General features: G+C 40.3%; 1 protein-coding gene across 2 annotated transcripts in view; it reads left to right on the top strand.

Moving 5' to 3' along the window:
• Nucleotides 1-923: 923 nt before the first annotated feature.
• The window catches only part of KIAA1958, a 100,400-nt gene continuing 79,801 nt past the window's right edge, over nt 924-21,522 (top strand). For both annotated transcript variants that reach the window (XM_079789800.1, XM_079789801.1), the window contains exon 1: nt 924-1,196. The gene's annotated coding sequence lies outside the window, so the exon portion shown is untranslated. The remainder of the gene's footprint in view (nt 1,197-21,522) is intronic.

Here is a 21,522-nt window from a genome sequence, read left to right as displayed (position 1 = left end):
CTTTGTTCAGAATTTGACAGAGATATTCTGCTCTGAACCAGTGGGTAATAAAGATGACTCCTAACTAATTGGCTCATTAAGGCGTCTCATCTAGCTCGCTGATTTACGATACACTACCATGTGATCTTGGGCAGATTTCTTAATTTCTATGTGCCCCGCTTATATAATATGGGGCAATGCTAACACCTACTTCATAGAATTCTTAGGATTAAATAAATTAATATTCGGTAAGCACTTAATGTAAAGCCTGGGCATACCGTAAATGCTCTGAAAGTGCTGGGTAAACTAAGGGTGGAGGGTGCCCGGTAACACGTTAGCATGAGCGGAGCACTATCCGTGGTGTTATTGTACCCCGGTCTCAGTGCGTTTTAGGTGTTTTTAAGCGGCCCCACGCCTTCCATGGGAAGGATGCGTGTATTGCAGTTCGATTAGGAAATTCCACGGAGCATAGGTGACTGTGGGTTGTACGTCTGTTGGTCAGAGGTGTTCTTACACACGTCTGGATGTAAAGATTACTATTTAGTGCATTAAAACAGGTGCCACACACCTGCCACACGCGGAGTATAGTCTTGTAACGAGGTCTGCTCCTAGCGTTTAGGTGGAGTTGTAAGGAGAGGCAGGGGGGACCGCGGTCCCGTGCGTGAAGCCAGAGGGGGTGCTGCCCACCTCAGAGCATACCAGGAATTGTGGATTGCACACCAGCCGGGGTGCGGAGACCGAGACCGTGGGCGCGTGTGGAGTAGGAAGGTCGGGCCACAACCCCTGGGGCAGCGATAGCTGCGAGCTCCGTGCGCGTCGTAGGAGGTGTCGTTACACACTTCCTGTGGGTCTCGCGGACCACGGCGCGTTTCCGGTGCCGGCTGGAGCCCGGGGTCCGAGCCCCCGCCCCGCTCGCCGGCCCCGCCCCGCCCGCGCCCCGCCCCCCGCCCGCCCGCCGCGCTCCGAGCCTGGCGCGCGGAGCCCGGGGCGCACGGAGCGGCGCGCGCTGGTCGGTGGAGCCAGGCTGGCGCCCCCGCACCCCGCCCCGCGCTCGCCTGCCGCCCGCCCGGCGCCTTCCCCGCGCCACTTGCCTGCGCTCCCCGGCCCTCCGGCCGCTCTCCCTCCCTCTCCTCCGTCCCGTCCCGCCCGGGCAGCCCGGCTCCCGCAGGCCCCCCTGCCGCCCGCGTTCCTATGGACAGACGCACAGACACCTGCAGGTGGGTGAGAGCCCGCGCGTGGGGCGGGGACGAGCGCGCCGGCGCGGCGACCCGGGCCGGGCGTCCCTTTGTGTAGGGGGCGGCCGCCTGGGGTCTCCTCCGCCTCCACCCTCGGCGGCCGCGCGGTGACCCGGCTGAACCCTCCTTTTGTCTCCTCTGGGGGTGGGGGGAGGTCGCGAGTCCGGGCAGGGAACCGGGCGGCTGGACGGCGCCCGCGGCGGGCTGGGGGGCGTGAGGGGCGGAGACCCCGGCGGCCGAGGACGCTCCGGGCGCGAGCGCGGCAGCTGCCGCTCGGGTCCGCCTCCCGGGCACCGGCCCGCCGCCCGGCATCTCCTGTCGCCGCGGCGGCAGCGGGCGCGCTGCGTGGGTCTAGCTCGCCTACCCCTGGCGTTGGGTCTGTGTGCGGGGAAGGAGGGCGGGAAGGGAAGATCTGCCCTCGTAGTTTCCAAGTCGTGAGATGGTTGTGGACCGAGCAGAGAGGTGGTTCCGGGCTTTGCCCGACTTCTGTGTCTCCCGGGAGGCGCGCCGAGGTGCGTTTGGGGCGCGTGTGGAGGAACGTGCGTCGCCTGCTCCCTTATTTATTGTTTCTAACGGAGGAGAGCTTTCTCCGAAAGCCCCCCCCCCCCCCCCATCTGAGGCTGCGCGCAGTGATTTGTGTTTGTTATCAAATACATCCCGAAATGTATTTCCCTGGATAGGAGGAGGTTGGGCTGACCAAAACAAACCCAAATCAGAGAATGGTTGTGGTTTTCGGGTGGCTTGCTAGCTTTTCTCTCTTTCTTTCTTTCTTTCTTTCTTTCTTTCTTTCTTTCTTTCTTTCTTTCTTTCTTTCTCTCTTGTTAAGATAGGGACTTAAAGGCAATATATAAGAGATGAACATGACTGTGATTTTTACTTTTTTTAAATATATGAATATGTTAAAGTTTGGGGGTAAAGTTTTGTTGTTTCCCAGACTCCTTGGGATTAGCATGACAGAATCTTTGACCTGGTAAATGAACAGTTAACGAGCGAGTCAGGTAGGGACAGCTTCCATGGTGGAGGTTAAATTAAGAGTGCAGTAAATGTCTGTCTTTCCATCCAAGCTAAAACCTTTATTTTTCTCTCATTGGAGACAGGAGATGTTTTACAATATATGGGGAGAACGTGAATGTTACCACTGCTTTCTTCCTCCTCCCCTGTGTGTATTCTTTGAAGGTAACCCATCAGTTGGGTTATATACAGGGGCGGGCAAAAGTAGGTTTTTGCAGCTGTTGGTATGGAAAAATACATGCAGGTCATGATTATTACAATAGCTTTATTAACTGTGCTTCCCATATTCACAACTGTAAACCTACTTTTGCCTGTATTTAGTGGATACAGTGTTTTGACAATTACTGTGATATTTCTGATTTGTATTATTTTTCTGGCAATGTGTCTTATAAACAGTTGCTGTGTATTCGGATACTCAAATAATAAATGAAGTTGAATGAGCACCCAGAAAATTAATTTTTACAGATTCAGATTTTTAATGCAGGTGATAGCTTTGTATTAACTGCAATCTGCTGCTCACTTCTGAAGACTTTTACTTATTTTTGCCTATTGTGTGAGAATCCGTATTGACAATCTTGAATCTTACACTTACCAAGCATATTATAAAAACTGTTTGAGGGCGCTCAGTTATATGTACAATTTTATGTAGAAAATGGAGGCTTTCTTAAAAAATAATTTTTAAAAAAAGCATTATCTAGACTTGAAGGAAAATCATGGTGGAAAAATATTTAAATTTTCATCAAGATGTAGAAATTCATCAGAAAACAATATACAATTTAATGCAGATTTAATTAGGCAAGCTGATTTTTGTCATTATAAAGAAGAGACAGGTAGGTCTACCTAAAATATTGTCTTTTTTCTGGAAGACAAATTTACCCTAGATTCTTGTCCTACTTACATTAACAGATGAATATCATTGCATGTCTAATTTTGTAAATGCCTGGAGTGTATATTTTTGTACACTTAAAACCTAGAAGAGGCGACATCTAACAATAATCATGCCAGTGAGTTGATCAAATTTTATTAGTTCCTGTTCTGACTTCCGGTCTAGATTAGATAAAATGAATTTAAAGTCTGCACAAAGGCACAGAGCTCAGTGTTAAAGTTGCAGGTGAGCCCTTGAGCAAGGTTCTTCTTCCTTTTCCATTAAAGGTGGCCCAAAGAGGACAGGTATTAAAATTTGTTCAGGTGTGTCCTGAACGGTGGAATAGAAATCTAAAACACTCCCAGAGCCCTAACTGGTTTGGCTCAGTGGATAGAGCATCGGCCTGCATACTGAAGGGACCCAGGTTCGATTCCAGTCAAGGGCATGTACCTTGGTTGCAGGCACATCCCCAGTAGGAGGTGTGCAGGAGGCAACTGATCTTTCTCATTGATGTTTCTAACTCTATATCCTTCTCCCTTCCTCTCTGTAAAAAATCAATAAAAAATATATTTTTAAAAATAAAACACTCCCAGAGTTTTCAGCTCGTAGATATAAACTCTTCATCAGCTCTTAGAAGTATTAAAAAGGATAAACTAACAAAATTGAATTGCTTGTTTATGCATTTATTTACAAGGCTGTCAGTCTTAGCAATAAGGTTTAACAAAGAGTCACTGTGTAAGCTAAACAGTAAGAGAGTGTGGCCTGTGTTGAGAATTGCTTGGCAAAGTTGTAGTTGTGCTTAATAGTTTTCTGGGATTGGCAGTGTAGAATCTTTATGTGGCTGGCTATTTTTTGTTGTTGTTTTGTTTTTAGGTTATGATTTGTAGATGTTAATGTTTTTATTTGTGTGTAATTTAACAATAATATTTTGCTGTAATCACACGCATTCCAGAGAATGTTACATGTTGTCAACTGATTTTCTTCTGGTATGTTGTTGTTTAGGAAGGCATGAATTATTTTTCACTTTTCATGGTTGACTTTTTTTCCTACTGCTTTTGATATCGTGACAAATCAGTGCTGCTTCAAGAAATTTTAAATTTGAGTAAAGTTGAATTTTAAATGTAGCTGAGGAGTGTAAACTGACATTTACCAGTTTTTCTTTTAAAACAACACTAAGCTGCCCATAGTTAAATTTGATAGGCTTAAAAATCCATAGACTTGTCTAGCCTTTTCCTGTTTGTTAATTCTCGTGTAAGACCTTTAAAAGAAACTCAAAATGGCCACTTTATGTTAACTGGAACCCTCAAATGACTAGTATTATTAGTAATAATCAAATGGAAAACTAAAAAGTAACAATTTTATTTTTTAAAATAGATTTATGACTTTCAAGTCATTTTTCATGCAGTTTTTTTGTAGCCTGGTCGGGAAGCAGGTCTGACTGAGAGGTGTGGACAGTGACCTCTTATTCCAGCCTTTATGGTCCTGCATTGTTTAAGAATAGTGCAAATTCTTGCTGCTTGTAGAAAATGGGGAATTTATTCTTGGATTAATATTCTGCTACCAGATGTATGAGGCTGGCTCTAAAGAAGCTTTTGCTCTTAAATACTGTCAAAAATAGAGAAGCTGAAGATTGGAGAGAAGCCATTTATTTTGAACAGTTTATTTTCTGACAGTTTGTGTTTGTAAAGAAACCTGTTCATAAAATTTGCTTAAGAGATCTACATAGTTGTGAGAAGAAACCCCACAGGTTTCTTTTTTTTTTTTCTTTTCTTTTAAAAAAGTTCCATCAGGTTTAACTCTTACATATACTTTTTTACTTTGCTTTTGATTAGTTGATTTATGGACTTTATTTACTAGCATGATGGGAGAATTCTTTTGCGATCCTGAAATTGCCCTCTGCCTGTGCTCTGGTCTGTTTCCTAGGTAACAAGTGCATTGCATAGATTCCATAATGAGGATTGTGGTTGGCTAGTTACAGTGTGAATTCTGTTGTTTGGTAACGCTTAGTCTCAAATTCAAATAAAGGTCAAGAATCCAAAAGTACTGAAAATGCAAATTTTTGAATTTTATCTTATATTCAGTGTCAACAAAGTTTAAAATACTGGAGAAAGGCAAATTATGCAACAGTATTCAAGCTTGTTTTGCAAAGTTTTAAATAGTTGGAAAGCTTTTTGCCTTTTTCATATTGGTAATACCAGTGGCTCTAGTGACAAAGATGTATTTCAGGAACACTTTATATCACACTTAAAATAATATAGGAAGCAAAGGGATGGTGTCTAGGACATCAGTATTGGTCCTTTTGAACTGAGAGAAAAACATCATCATATATGTCTCAAAAGATAAACTGCAACTTTGTGTGAAATGTATCTTTAAAAAACTTTAAGAAGACATTAAAACATTTAATAAACTTTTAAACACATTAAAAGTCTTACCATAAAATTACACATTTTACTCTAGCACTTTTACTTTGTTCAGGCAACTTTGTCTCAGCACCAAGGAGCAGGTCTTTCTTAGAGAGTAGCTTTCCCTGTCACTTTTCTCTTGAAATTTATGGTCTCTGTAACTTCATATGCAGGGCAAGAAGTAATATGTGTACAGTTGCTAGTAATTATTACCTGTTTGTTTTTAAAAAACTTGCAAAGAGTCAGAATTTCTTTTTAAAAAATGTTTTTATTGATTTTAGAGAAAGAGGAATGCAGAGAGGGAGGGAGGAAGGAGACAGAGACAGACAGACAGACATCAGTATGAGAGAAACATAGATTGGCTGCCTCCAATACCCACCTTGAACGGAGATCGAACCTACAACCAGGTGAATGAGAATTCCATTAATACCCATTGCAAATATCTTTTCACTTGATACCTGAAAATGTTTCTTGTTTATTAATCATCGACTCTGTTAGCTGCAGTATTTAAAAATGTTTTTTCTCTTGAATTCTAGAGACATCCAAAGTTGTCTCCCTTACTTTTCTTTGCGTAAATGGATTGTTTTTTATTATTTACCCTTTTTTTAAAAAAAAATACGTGTTTTTATTAATTTCAGAAAGAGGGAGGGAGTGAGAAATAGAAACATCAATGATAAGAGAGAATCATCAATCAGCTGCCTCCTGCATGCCCCCCACTGGGGAAATCGATCCCACAACCCTGGCTTGTGCCCTGACCAGGAATCAAACTGTGACCTGGTTCATGGGTCCACGCTCAACCATTGAGCTACACCAGACACACTGCTTATTTACCCTTTTTATAGTAATTTTAATTTCAGGAATAGAACATGTCTTATTTGGATCCTCTCTTGCTTTCCTGCAAAACTAGCTCTCCTTTTCTAATTGCAAATATTCTGTCCCTTCAGTTTTCCCTGGTAAATATTTACTACTTAACTTTTTTTTTTTTTTTTTTATCATTGCGTTATTCAAGGCTACTGTCCTGCTTGCTGAGAAGCCCTTGTTTATTCTTAACCATGATTTTTTTTGTTATCTTGGAAAACTATTTTTTCCTGTTGATCAAAGGGGACAGATATCTGTGTAGGTTAAAAAAAAGGTAAGAGATGCAGTAATTTGATTATTAAAAGCTTCTCTTGTTTATCTACTCCATAATATAGTGATAATCCAACATTGAGGGTGGGGCAAAAGTAGATTCACAGTTGTGAGTACTCGAAGCAGAGTTTATTCTTGTATTATTTATTAATGATTGTATTATTTTCCATATGAACAACTGTAGACCTACTTTTTTTTTTTTTGTCTTATAAGTTTATTTTATTGGCTCTCAACTTCCGGAAATACTTCCTCCTCCTTAAAACAAACAAACAAACATTTAATACCCAGTATCCAAGAATAAATTTACACTTTGCTGTTACATTTAAAGGGTTTTTCCGAAAAGACATTTGAAAGTGCGAACTCAGTACTTCTGGAAAGTTTAACTAAAAGACTGTTCATCAGTAAACAGAGCAGCAAGAAAATGCCTGCTCTCAGAAGAGCTTCAAGTTTTTACTTTTCTCACCATCTGCCTACAATTGAGTATTTACTTTCCAGAGTCCTCAGTGAGTTGCCTTTTGTATTCTGTTTGAACGCTTTGGTTGTAATATGTAGAGGGAGAGTTTCTCTTCTTTTTTTTAAATTTAATAAATCTTTATTGTTCAGATTATTACGATTGTTCCTCTTTTTTCCCCCCATAGCTCTCCTCTACCCGGTTCCCACCCCACCCTCTGCCCTTACCTCCCCCCCACTGTCCTCCTCCATAGGTGTACGCTTTTTGTCCACTCTCTTCCCGCACCCCTTTCCCCCCAAGAATTGTCAGTCCACTCCCTTTCTATGCCCCTGATACTATTATATTCACCAGTTTATTCTGTTCATCAGATTTTTTATTCACTTGATTTTTAGATTCACTTGTTGATAGACATGTATTTGTTCATAATTTTTATCTTTACCTTTTTCTTCTTCCTCTTCTTAAAGAATACCTTTCAGCATTTCATATAATACTGGTTTGGTGGTGATGAACTCCTTTAGCTTTTTCTTATCTGTGAAGCTCTTTATCTGACCTTCAATTCTGAATGATAGCTTTGCTGGGTAGAGTAATCTTGGTTGTAGGTTCTTGCTATTCATCACTTTGAATATTTCTTGCCACTCCTGTCTGGCCTGCATAGTTTCTGTTGAGAAATCAGCTGACAATCATATGGGTGCTCCCTTGTAGGTAACTAACTGTTTTTCTCTTGCTGCTTTTAGTATTCTCTCTTTGTCTTTTGCTCTTGGCATTTTAATTATGATGTGTCTTGGTGTGGTCCTCTTTGGATTCCTTTTGTTTGGGGTTCTGTGCGCTTCCTGGACTTGTAAGTCTATTTCTTTCACCAGGTGGGGGAAGTTTTCAGTCATTATTTCTTCAAATAGGTTTTCAGTATCTTGCTTTCTCTCTTCTTCTGGCACCCCCATAATTCGGATGTTGGTACACTTGAGGTTGTCCCAGAGGCTCCTTACACTATCTTCAAATTTTTGGATTCTTTTTTCTTTTTTCTTTTCCGGTTGGGTGTTTTTTGCTTTTTTGTATTTCAAATCTTTGACTTGATTCTTGCGGTCCTCTAGTCTGCTGTTAGGTCTCTGTATAATATTTTTATTTCAGTCAGTGTATGTTTAATTTCTAGTTGGTCCTTTTTCATATCCTCGAGGGTCTCACTAAATTTATCGGCCTTTTCTAGGAAATTCTTGAAAAACCTTATAACTGTGGTTTTGAACTCTATATCCAGTCGTTTGTTTTCCTCCATGTCTTTCGTTTGTGATCTGTTTCTTTGTCTCCACATTTTTGCTGCTTCCCTGAGTTGGTAGATTAGCTTTGTGTGGTAGGTGTCCTATAGGGCACAGTGGCTCAGCCTCCCCAGTTACCTGAGGTGGACACTCTTGGTGCACTCCTTTGTGGACTGTGTGCTCAGCCTTGTTGTAGTTAAGTCTTGATTGTTGTTGGTATCACTGGGAGGAATTGACCTCCAGGCCAATTGGCTATGAGGATCAGCTGAGTCTACGCTGGGAGAACTTATGTGCTGGAGACACCCTTATGGGAGAAGACTTGCAAAATTGCAAAAGCCTCTGTCCTCAGCTTGGATAGGGTGGAGTCTCAGGGCAGAGCAGACAGCCTTGGCTTCCTGTCAGCCCTGCCCTAAGCGGCCCCTGGGTCTCAGTGTCCCTTGGTAATCGCTGCAAGCACCTCTGAGAGAAAGCCGCCCTCGAGTTTCGCCCGCTGCCAGACAGTCCAATTTCTCCCCGAGTGAGTCTGGGTTCCCAGAAACTCGCCCGGAACTGGAGTTCAGCGCAGTCGGGAGCTTTTGTCTCCCTCACGCTTTAGAAAGCCAGCCGCGCACTCAGCCGCCCGTGCATTCAGCCGCCCGTCCTCTCCGCGCGTGCGTCTCCATACCTCAGCCTTTTGCAGCTCCTCTGAGTCTCAATGTGCTTTCCTCTTTCCTTCTAGTTGTAGTATTTCCACTCAGCCAGCTTTCCTGTGGTTCTGGATGGTGTCCGTTCTGTCTTTTAGTTGTAGTTTTGAAATTGTTGTGTGAGGCAGCAGTTTAGGTGTTTACCTATGCCGCCATCTTGGTTTCTCCCCTACTTTTTTAAAAAATATATTTTTATTGATTTCAGAGAGGAAGAGAAAGGAAGAGAGTGTAGACCTACTTTTGCCCATCCTGTGTATTTGTTGCAGAGAGTTTACTTCTTTTCTAAATTACTCAGGTTGTGAACATTTCCATAGCAATTCTGGTTCAATAATACATTTCATTTATCTGTTATTTTTAGAAGACAAAGAACTCTACATTAATGAATTTCTTTATAACTAAGGTTTATCTCCTGGGCAAAACTTAATATTTTAATCTTTTGGGAGAAAATGTTCCCCTCATGTAGTTTAATATTAAAGTAAAGGTGACAATTCAGCTACTTTTGGAAATCTGCCAAAGGAAGCCTTTCTGGTATCTGGATGAACCCAAGCAACTTGACAGAATTTATCAAGAGCCATAAATATCGTCAAACCCATTTATCCAGTAATTCTGCTAATTGAAAAGATAGAAAAAGGTACACAAAAATATTCAACAAAACAGATAGCAGGGCCCACAGGCTAAATCTAGCCTGTTGCAACCCAAATCTAGGTACAGCCATTCTTTGTAGCTCTTTTGTGCTACAATGGCAGATTTTGTTACAGAAACCTTGCAAAGCAGGAAGCATTTACTATCTGACCCTGCATTAGAGCATTATATGGAATAGTGAAAGATTGGCAATAACCAATATACCCATGGCAGGGAATTATTAGATAAACCTGATATAAGCACCTGATGGAATAGGATATAGCCATTTAAAATGATTATAGAGATTATTCATCCAGCCAATATATATTGGGCATTTGCTATGCATTAAATACTTTTCTAGTTGCTGGGAAAACAATAGACAAAAAAATATACCCTCATAGAACTTTTATTTTAGTAGAAGAGATGGAGACTAAACAAGACAAATACATAAAATAACATGAAAGGGATAAGTGCTGAGATTTTAAAAAAAGAAAAAGCAGGCTTGATAATTTAGATATGCAAAGAGGCCTTACCAAGCAAATGAATTTTGGGTAAGAACTTAAAATACATGGAAGTGCTTGATGTATAGGTAGCTCAATGAAGAGCATTTGAAGCAGAGGGAACAGAAAATAAAAGGACTTGAGCATCTGCAGATTTTGGTATCTGTAGTGCATCCTGGACCCAGTCTCCTGTGGATACCAGGGGATAACTGTATAAATTTCATAGGGTTGTGAAGATGAAATGAATTCATGTGGGCAGAGTGAGGACATAAGAGAAATTATTGTTAAGGTTAACTATCTAGAAGGGAAAGTTATTTGAACGCTAGATACCAGAGAAAGTTGAGTTCAACAAATACATGTACTGTTGAAAGTCTGTATATGTCTGTCTACTTTGACTTGATAGGTAACATATAGTAATTTATTAAGAACATTTTAAAGCTAATCATCTTGCTCTAAGTCAATGGTTCTCAACCTTTCTAATACCGCAAACCTTTAATACAGTTCCTCATGTTGTGGTTACCCCCAGCCATAAAATTATTTTCGTTGCTGCTTCATAACTGTAATTTTGCTACTGTTAATGAATCGTAATGTAAATATCTGTGTTTTCCGATGGTCTTAGGTGACCCTGCTAGCGGCCAACAGACCATCGGAAAACACAGATATTTACATTACGATTCATTAGCAGTAGCAAAATTACAGTTATGAAGCAGCAATGAAAATAATTTTATGGTTGGGGGTCACCACAACATGAGGAACTGTATTAAAGGGTCGCGGCATTAGAAAGGTTGAGAACCACTGCTCTAAGTCATGTGCTGTTGTAGCATGAATATTATACACCCTTTATAGAATCAAATCTTTATCTAATTTTGGAGAAAATAATGTTTATTTTTATTTCAATAGGAGAAGCACTGTGACTTTGGTGAATGGCCTTGGTGGGTCATATGATGAACCATGGGGCGGATGAGTGGTGAAAGGCATTCAGCCAACCGGGAAGGATGGCTTGTTTATTAGAGCATGCAGGAGCTTTGCTCTGTGAGTATATAGGTCAGGGCAGTAAAGAACTCTAAACAGATACACAGTGGTGAAAGGGGATCAACTAGAGAGTGATGAGTGAGAATGTAATCTGGTCCTCTGGAGTGTGCCACCAAAATTCTAGTATTTGAATATCCCCTCTTCAGAGAGGCTGAAGATCACTGAACTCACATCTATAATAATAAAAGCGTAATATGCTAATTACACCAGACAGCCGAACAGCCTTCCGGACATCATTCTGGACTAAGCCGCGGAGGCAGAGGGGGCTAGGGGCGATCAGGCAGGCAAGGCAGGCAGGCAAGCGGTTAGGAGCCAGCGGTCCCAGATTGTGAGAAGGATGTCTGACTGCCAGTTTAGTGGGATCGGTCCTAAACCGGCAGTCAGACATCCCCCGAGAGGTCCTGGATTGCGAGAGGGTGCAGGTCGGGCTGAGGGGACACTCCCCCCGCCACACCCCGTGCACAATTCGTGCACCGGGCCTCTAATAATGGATATAGTTAAGAATTAACTTAAAAAAATTTTTTTTTCTAGAAAGTGACTTAATTTTGGGGAAAGCTTTTGGTAAAAATTGAAGTATGGAAAAAAATGAAATTTAACTTACAGAATCCTATGACATTTTGTGAAAAAATATTAGATCCCTTTTTGTTTGTGGTATTTATTTTTGTTAAGGATAATTTTATATGCATAGTGTGTCCTGATGTGTTTTCTATTTGTGACTATTTGGGGATTGCATAAGATTGTGTTACTTTATACTGAGAGAAATCTGAAATCTTTTTGCAATGATAATTTTGTTTTCTTCAGTACTAAATCTTCCTAAGTTATATTTGCTCAAGCTGCTGCTTTTTTGTTTTAAACATAGCTGGATTAAATGAAGATATGGTCAGCCATATCTCTGCCACACTAGCTTTGTAGGAAAGTTTCTGCCTTCCTTGCAGAATCCTGGGCTGTAACTTAGGGTGTCTGTGGGCACATTAATTCTGAATAGAACCTGGGGATTGTGCTTATTAGCTAGAAGTGTGGCAATTTTGGTAGTAAGTTCCTCACAGGACTCAGGCACTTACATGCTTAGTGGTATGTGGCTGTTGTAGCAGTTGTGGTATTTAATTGAACCTGAAGCTCCCTTGGACTTTTCCTCGTCCATTAGAGTAAAGTGACTGGAAAGAGAACATTTTTAAAAATGCAGTTTAGTATTTCTGATTTAGTTAATAGTTAAGCTAAGGATGTTTAGGAGCATTTGAGGGTGGAAGGGAAGGAAACTATGTTTACAGAAATCTTCATGAAACATGAAATTGTGACACTGAATTAGCCTGTTTTTCCCAGCTCTGTGCTGATACACCAGGCTCTGGTCCAAGGAGTAGCATGATTCCCCCTTAACACCTTTGACAGTTATTCTTTTCAGGACTTAGGTTGATACATCAGATGCACATAATCTGGAATGCTCAGGAAGGATGTGCAGAATCTCTCTTAGATTTTAAGAAATGACTATGATTGAATGTTTTAGTTTGATTTTTTTGAGTAGGAATTTTTGTTCTGTGTGATACATGTTCAGTATTAGCACCAAGAGAACTAAATTTATATCGACTGGGACATCAATCAAATTTTCTGTACCTATAAGATGAAAGTATGACTGAGATACTGTATCTTTTGTCTTTATTTGGTAATTCTTAATCTTTTTTTGTGGATTTCTGGCCCCTGAGAGAATCAGATAAAAAATTTGGATTCTCATAAAATGCACATTTGCACAGACAACATACAGATTTGTATACATTTTAGGAAATATGTGGATCCCCAATGCATTGTGCTAACAATCTCCATTTTGTGTATTTACATTTTAGCATGTGATATTCTTCTAAGACTAGAAACTTTAAAAGTAAGGATTTAGGTGAGGTAAGGATTTAGGTGAGTGAGCTTATGGACCTCCAGGGAAAATTTACTTTTTTGATGAGGAGAGGATAACATGGTATTGTAACAGAAATTCATATAAACTGTTGTATTAGTAGTGTGCAGCTGGTTAAATCCTTCTCTGCACTATAGGTTATGAAGACATAGTGTCTCATTACTGGTACATTTACAAAGTCAGTCTAGCAAGGAAAAATTAAAAAGTTTAAATTTTCATTCTCATTTCTACAGGAATAGAGAGAGAGAATTTATTATGTCAAGCATTACAAATAAGCATGTATTAAAGCAGCTACATATGATGAAGCACATTGTTGGAACACCCCATGAAAGATAATTTGCATGGAAAATGATTATTTAATACGACTTTAATTTACAAGAAACATTTCACCATTTAATTGAACCCTTTTACACACACTGCTTTGCTCCAGTAGATTGCATTTGCTCCCTGCATACGTACAATGCCATAAGGGTGGTTAAAATCTGATTCAGTCTAGCTGGAAGGTGAAACAACAGCTGAAAGTCATGTCATAAAAACATACATTATTAAACATTTGAGAATTGTTTTTGAAATCATTTTTCTGTTGGCTGGTTTGTACCATAAAGCTGATTGTCTAATTTTTTTTCTAGTAAGATTTGTATAAAATTATTTGGCCCTGCTGGCCACGAATTAAACCATATTGTTCAGTTTAAAAATCTTTCACCTTCATAGGCCATTCACCTATATTGTACTTTTACAAAATGAGCAGTAGCCTGCATTTATAGTCATTATAGAAAGGAAATTACTTGGTGATAAAGAAGACACTAAAATAAGCATTTCAACAAAAGCTGACTTGTGATTAAAATGCCTAGAAAGATAATATATGGTTTAAAAAGTAATGTAGGTATGTCTAAGGTCTTCTCTGTATTAGCAGAATAGTGTAGTATAGTGTATGGATAAACTTTTTCACAGAGAAGGAATTTGGGATGAGCTTGGGATTGACTCCTTGTGGATGTTCCATCGCTGAGACATTTAAAATAAGCAATGTGAGAAGCCAGACCCATTCTTAATGGGGAACACTGAAAGTACGTCAAATGAGGAGAACACTGAAGGCCTGCAGGTTAAGGATGTCTGTTATCACCATTGTTTTGGAGGTCCCAGTCACTGTAGTAAGATAAGGCAAGAAAAGGGGATACAGGTGTTATAAAGGAAGCCCTACAATTATTACCATTTGCAGAAATAGTGATGGGATAGAGGAAAATAACATTTCTGAGAATGAGATAAAAGTTCAAAATGGTGGTATGGGGAACTGAAATATTTTCTATTCGGTACCTTCTATGGTTTTGGTGAATGAAGACTTTCTGCTAAAAGTGGAGGGGCTGAGGGTTAAATTGGGTTAACTAAGAAGAATGGGAAGAAAGGATGTGGAGTAGCAGGTGTGATGAAAAAATATTTGGAATAGCTTTAAGATTTCCACTGGGGACGAATCGGTATGAAACACTGTGGAGTCAGTCAGCAGTAGTTGGTTGCTGTGCGTCAGGATGACTTCTGGATGCTCCGAGCATAAGCAATTGATTACCTGTGTGGGCAGGTAAATAGGTGGTTCAGTCCCTTTCACAAAAATTTGCTCCTGAGATCTGACATTTGATTGCAAGAAATCCTGACGTTGGAGGCCTTGTAGGATCAGTTATAGGTAAGGCAAGGGAGAAAGGAAGGATGGAACCGGGAGGAAAAGCCTGTATTTTATTTTGTAGTGGACAGATCTGTCAGTAGGTGGTCACTGATTATGTACAGAAAGGCCTAGATGACAATGCCTACTTCCTAGGGTTGTTGTGGAGATCCACTAAATTAGATGTGACAGTGGATATAAACTGTTTCCCACAGTGCCCTGCATATAATAAGCTCTTAGTAGATACCTGTTTTGAAAACAAAAGCAAAAGTTCTGTGCTGTGTGAACCTATTATGTCCAGATATTGACGTAATCTTGTCTCCCATACATCCTTTCAGTTCTCAGCATCCTTAAACCTGTCCTGGCCTCTATTCCTTTAGCCTTTCCTTTACATCCTGAGAAACCTCTGCTTGAGCCTGCTTCACATTTCTCTTTCTTCAACAGCTAGATTTCTTAGATAAATGGATTACAGTGTTGTCTATTCTCTTAATCACTAACTCTCTTTAATCCCAGAAAATGTGGCTGCCTCTATCTCACTTCCACTCATAGTCTCAACATAGATGATAAACAGACATACAACTAAGTAAACTATCAGGTGGTAATAAATGCCATGGAGAAAAGTAATTCAAGGTGGGGGGATAGGGCGTGCCAGGCACACTTGAGGAGATTTGTGGGGTGGTCTGGGAGGGCCTCTCTAATAAGAGGACACTTAAGCCAGACCTGAAGGAAGTGAAAGAGCCAACCATGCAACTGTCTGGGGAGAAGAGCATTCTAAGTAGCCAGTGCAAAATTCCTGAAGTGAGTGCAGTGTTGATGCATTTGAGGAAGAACAAGGAGGATTTTGCAGATGGGGCAGAAGGGCCAAGAAGGGGATGTCAGAAAGGAAGTAAGTAGATATGACTTTGGGAGCCTGTGGAAATGATCTTCTGATTGCTTCTATTTCCTCAGTGAGAGTGAGGATGGAGCAGAAGGAATCGGGGATTTGAAGAGATGTTCAATTAAGACAATGGACAGTCATTGGATTCGAGCAAATTGTGATCCCCAGACCAACAGCATCAATATCATCTGGGAATGTGTTAGAAATGCAAATGTTGGGGCCTCATCCCAGATCTACTGAATCAGAAACTCTGGAGGCGAGGGCAAACAATTTGGTTTTTTAACAAGCCTTCTGGGTTGTTCTAATGTAGAAGAAGTTTGAGAACTACTAGAGTAGGGAGGTCAATAGGTAGTTCTGAGGACCCACTTGAGTTTACTAATAATGGTGTTAAGTTTAATGTGAAAATAGTCTAGGTTATATTGAAGAAAGAAAGGGGTGAGTGAGTCGAGTGTGTACAAGGGATTGTTTTAAATGGTATACTATGAAATCTAAGCTGCATAAAGAAAGAAGCAAGGAACAAGGTTGTTAATCTGTCCATGATAATAGGCAGCCCCCCCCCCCCCCCATGAGGAGGATGGGCCTCATTTCCAGGCCAGCTCCCAGGACCTGCGTGCAACTCCCAGCCAGGTTAGAATGTGTCTTCTATAATCAGAACAAAACAGTCACGGTTAACAGAGCATGATTAATATTTCTTAGAATTATAGCTGGTCCCCGATATTCTCTTTCTGCCCCTAAGAATACTGCTTTCAACAGGTGCTCTTTGTATTTTACTCTCACACCTAATTGGCCAAAAATTGTGGGCTCAGCCTTTAGAAGATTCATTTTACATATCATAAATGTTCTAAATGTTTAATTCTTAAACTCAGAATGCAGCCTGAATTCCAGGGCTGAGTTTTGCTTCTATTGAAGGTTATCTGTCCACCATCTCCAGCTATGTGCCTGCAGATGAGATGCCAGGGGGGTCACTCTGTGTCTGGACTTGGTAAGAAAAGCCTTTGGAATGTTTCATTTCTCCGGACATAAAGCTGCTTTGTGCACAAATGTCCTGTATTGCTGGGGCACACTGTTACCCATGGGACAGAAAGAAGGGCAAAGAGGAACAATAAAAATACTAGCAGCCAAAAGTGTAGTTATTTGCTAAGGTCAATGGGAAGATTAGGGAAGATTACAAAATATGTCAATGGCAGAATATAAAAATTGTTCATGTACTATTTCCTGACATTAAAATGGGAGAGAAAGAAAGAAAGAAAGAAAGAAAGAAAGAAAGAAAGAAAGAAGAAAGAAAGAGGCATTGGGATAGTGAAAACATGAAAGGATCAGTTGATCCTTGGGTCCCAGTGGGTCGAAGACTAGGTCAGTGAGAGAATTTCTGATACAGATCTGATTGATCCCAAATTTCAGGTATCTTTACTTCAGCCACATGTCTTCATAGTAAGTGTTTCCTGACTTTAGGATTGTATATCAGAGCAAATAATTTTGAGTCAAAAGTTTTGAGTTCAAGTCCTGCCTTTATTGTTATCTTGCCTTGGGTAAGTCACTTAATTTCTCTGAACCAGTTCCAATATCTGTGCAGTGGAATGAAAAGTACCTAACAGCTTAGCTTCACAAGTTGTTCAGAATATGAAATGAGAGACAAATGTATGAAAATGTTTTTGTAAAATATGGAGTCCCATTTCCTAGTCTGTGTCTTCTATTCTTTTCAACAGGCTCCTCCCCCTTCTGTATCCTACATTTTGTTCACATAGTGCAAAGAGCCTTGCCTCATGGCTATGATAAAAGTATAAATCTTGTAGAAAAGTAATAAAAGAAGTATTCATGACTGTTGTTGTAATTACTTGCCTTGTAATAAAATATTGTCTTAATACATTAAACTTCTATTTCTGGTCACTATGGAGTAACTGGGAACTGATTTATCATTCCACCTGGATTAGGGTTTCTCTAGAGAAACAGAACCAATAGGATGTGTATGTGTATCTACATCTACACGCACACACACACACACACACACACACACACACACACACACACACAAATATATATAAAGAGATTTATTATAAGGAATTGGGTCACACAGTATGGAGGCTGAGAACTCCCAAGTTCTGCAGCCAATCAGTTGGAGACCTAGGTGAGCCCATGTATATAGTTCCAGAGTCTGAAGGCCTGCGAACCAGGAGAGCCACTGGTGTAAATTCTAGTCAAAGCCAACAGCCTCAAGACCCAAGAGGAGCCGATGTTTCAGTGTGCGTCTGAAGGCAGGAAGACTGATGACTCAGTTCAGCAGGTGGGCAGGAGGAGTTCCTTCTTACTCAGCCTTTTTGTTCTCTTAAGGTCTTCAATTGATTGGATGAGGCCACATTAGTGAGGGCAGTCTGCTCTGCTCAGTCTACTGATTCCAGTATTAATCTTATCCAGAAACACCCTCATAGACTCACCCAGAATAATGTTGATGAAATGTCTGGGTACCCAGGGGCCCAGTCAAGTTGACAAATAAAATTAACCATCACAACACCTGAAACAAGGAATAAGACAAAAATATATTAAACAGTGATTTTTAAGACATTGGATATCAGGCAATGAAAGTACAGTGATCTCTGAGAGGTGAGAAAGAAGTAACATGAACCCTATGATTGCCCCAGTTTACCACCTGAAAAGGGTTTCCAGGCTGTAATGCAAGGGGGAACCCAGGTGGAGGCTGCCAGGCTCCCTGAGTTGAGAAGGTGGGGCTGGGAGTCGGAGGAGGCCAAGGTGACTAGACTTCATAGGAAAAAGTAAAACTTTCTTTTCACAGGTAACATGCTCCCATGTGTAGAAAATCCCAAGGAATCTACAAGAAAGCTACTAGAGCTAATAAACTAATTCAGTAAACTTCAAGGTACAAAAGTCAGTTGTATTTCTACACACAAGCAATGATCAATGTGCAAATGAAATTGAGAAAGCAATTCCATTTACAATAGCATCTAAAAGAATAAAATAACTAGCAATAAATTTAACCAAGGAGGCAAAAGACTGGTACACTGAAAATTATAAAACCATGCTGAAAGAAATTCAAGACAACCTAAATAAATACATCCCGGGTTCATGGGTAGGAAGACTTAGTATTGTTAATATGTCAGTATCATCCAGAGCTATTCCTATCAAAATTTCAACAGACTATTTTTTACAAAAATGAAGAAGCTGATCCTTAAATTCATTTGACATTGCCAGAGGTGCCGAGAAGCCAAAACAACTTTGAAAAACAACAAAGTTGGAGAACTCACACTTCCTGATTTCAGAAATTACTACAAAGCTGTGGTAATCAGAACAGTGTGATATTGTAATAAGGATAGAAATATAGACCAATAGTCCAGAAATATATCCATATACCTATGGCTGATTGATTTTTGGCAAGGGTGCCCAGTTCACTCAATGGGAAAAGAAGAGTCTCTTCAACAGATGGGATAACTGTATTTCTATACACAAAGGAATAAAGCTGGACTCTTGCCTCATACCATATACAGGAAAATTAATTCAAAATGGATCAACAACATCAATAACATGTAAGAGTTAAAACCATAAGACTCTTAGAATAAAATATGGACAGCCAAAGAAAGCAGGAGATATATCATTCTTTGCTGATTTTAGTTTGTGGTTTCTCTGTTTGCTCTATAAAACGTGTACCTTTTACTAATCTATGCTATTATCTTTACTAACTTGAGGTTTAACACAAATTAGATGTTTCTTTATGATGTCTGAATTTGTGCTCATAGCATCCCAAACTGTTCAGGACCCATTTGTAAGTTTCATGATTTAGTTTTCAAGTGTTGATCATCATGAAGATATCACATTCTGGTATTTAAATGTAATTTCACAATAGCAAAAACCTTACCAAAGACAAATATTGCTGACTTTTAGACTTTTAGGGATTCTTTTTTAATCTTCACCGAGAATATGTTCAGAGAGAAGAAGAAAGGGGAGAAGAAGGGAGGGAAACATCGATGTGAGAGAGAAACATCCATCGGTTGCCTCCTGCATGGACCCTGACCAGGCATCAAACTCACAGCCTAGGTATGTGCCCTGACCAGGAATTGAACCTGCAACATTTTTGGTGTATGGGACGACATTCCAACCAACCGAGCCACTTGTCCGGGGCCTGGGCAGCAATTTTTTTGTTTTGAATTATCCTTGTGACTCTTCTGAACATTTCCATAGCTGCTCAGAGATTATTTGTTGAGTGAGTAAATATTGTGTAAGGTATAGTGATCATGAAAATAAATTCCAAATCCTTCTGTTCTTTGAGGCATTTCCAGCAGATACATATTATTGCTATAAGTAATAACAGTGAGAAATGCTCGTGTACCTTTTGGAGTTCAAAGACATTTTTGCACTAACTTGTTTCTGATAAAACAGTAATTATATGGGAATAATATGATCCCCCTTGGATTATGTTCACGTAGTTGTTGGATTATTAAAGCATTTAATTAGTATTTCAGTAAGTGCTGATAGAAATACATCACCTTGTCTCTTGTTCCTAATTGTACAATATTGCAGGAAGTGGACCAGTATAATAGGAGAAAGGTGGTTCAGTTCCCTCGGTGCCATGTCCTCTTAAGATCAAGGAGTTCTTAAGTTTTGTGTGTTTGGGCAAATGGCAAGTGCAAACAATTTTTGCCATTTCACACTTGGCTCGATTGATTAGATTGACAAGTAGAAAGGAAGCAGCAAATTAAATTGGTTTTCTATTTTAAAAGTACTTACGATAGCAAACAGAAAAGACAGCGGTAGATAAACACATACTACATGTGTATTACTTCCAAGGAAATTTAATTCAGTCTTTAGCAATGGCTTTGAGCAAAAGTACTACCTTCATTTGCAGATAAGATAATGCATGTGGTATGGTCTCAAGTAACTAGAGACAGAATGAAATTGATATTTTGCATTAGTTGTGCATTATTTATCCAGTTTGATAAAGCAACAGCATATGCCTGATGCTTTACCTTACATGCCCTTAAATGAAGTTGGGTTTTTTGTTTTATTTTGTTTTGTTTTGTCTGCACACTTGAATGATCACTGCTGGGCATAGAATTTTGGTTTTAAAGAGTTTTTTCCCCTAAGAAACTATAGGCCATCTTTGTTGTCTTCTAGTATTTCATGTTGCAGATAAGCTATCTCATTCTCTTTTAGTGCTGTATCCCTAATTTTGCTCCCCAAATACAGCCACCCAAGTCTTAGCCTTATCCTGTTTCTTTAGTATCTCTCCTGCCTCAAAGTAGCTCTAGGTCTACTTTCCTTTCACTTGAATCACATTTGATATCTATCTACTCTATGTTCTTCATACACCCATCTTAGCTCCTGGTACCTTTGAAAGAGCCAGGATTCCCTCCTTCTTGGTTCCACACCATGAATATGATTGGCTTGACCCTTGCAATCATTCACATTGCTGGTTTTGATCTTGGACCTGGACCCTGACCCTGCTTGACCAGGTTGGGGCCAGTTTCCTTATTTCCACTTGTCAGATCTTTTTATGTGGCTTGATCCTTGGTTATTGCAGGAACAGATATCCCCCTTACCCAACCGTGTGAGTCTAAAGCTGGGCAAGATGCGTATACTGATTCCGAAGAACTTGGCTCCACCTAGAGTGGAACAGCTGCCATGGGCAGCAGCACAGGAGCTTATTCTCATTGTGGGGATCTAACACCCTGCCTCTGCCTCTTGGTCACAATAGGTAGAATGGAAATTGGAAACCATGTGGTACAAATTGCTTGTAGAGTCAGGTGGATGGTGGGACTACCTCCAACTTAACAGGTGTGGGTGGCCTGAACTAGCAAGGTACAGGGTTATGTGATAACAATTGGGTAATACCTTTTCTACCCACAACACAGCCACCTAGCATGGTAGCCACCTTCATCACAGCTGCCCATTAGAAATTGATTTTTTCCCCCCTCATGACTTCTAATTTGAGAAGTAACA

This window comes from Cnephaeus nilssonii (assembly GCF_951640355.1).
Source record: "Cnephaeus nilssonii genome assembly, chromosome: 14".
In the NCBI taxonomy this organism is placed as follows: domain Eukaryota; kingdom Metazoa; phylum Chordata; class Mammalia; order Chiroptera; family Vespertilionidae; genus Cnephaeus; species Cnephaeus nilssonii.
The sequence above is the reverse complement of the archived record's forward strand: the minus strand, read 5'-3'. Positions and strand labels throughout refer to the sequence as shown.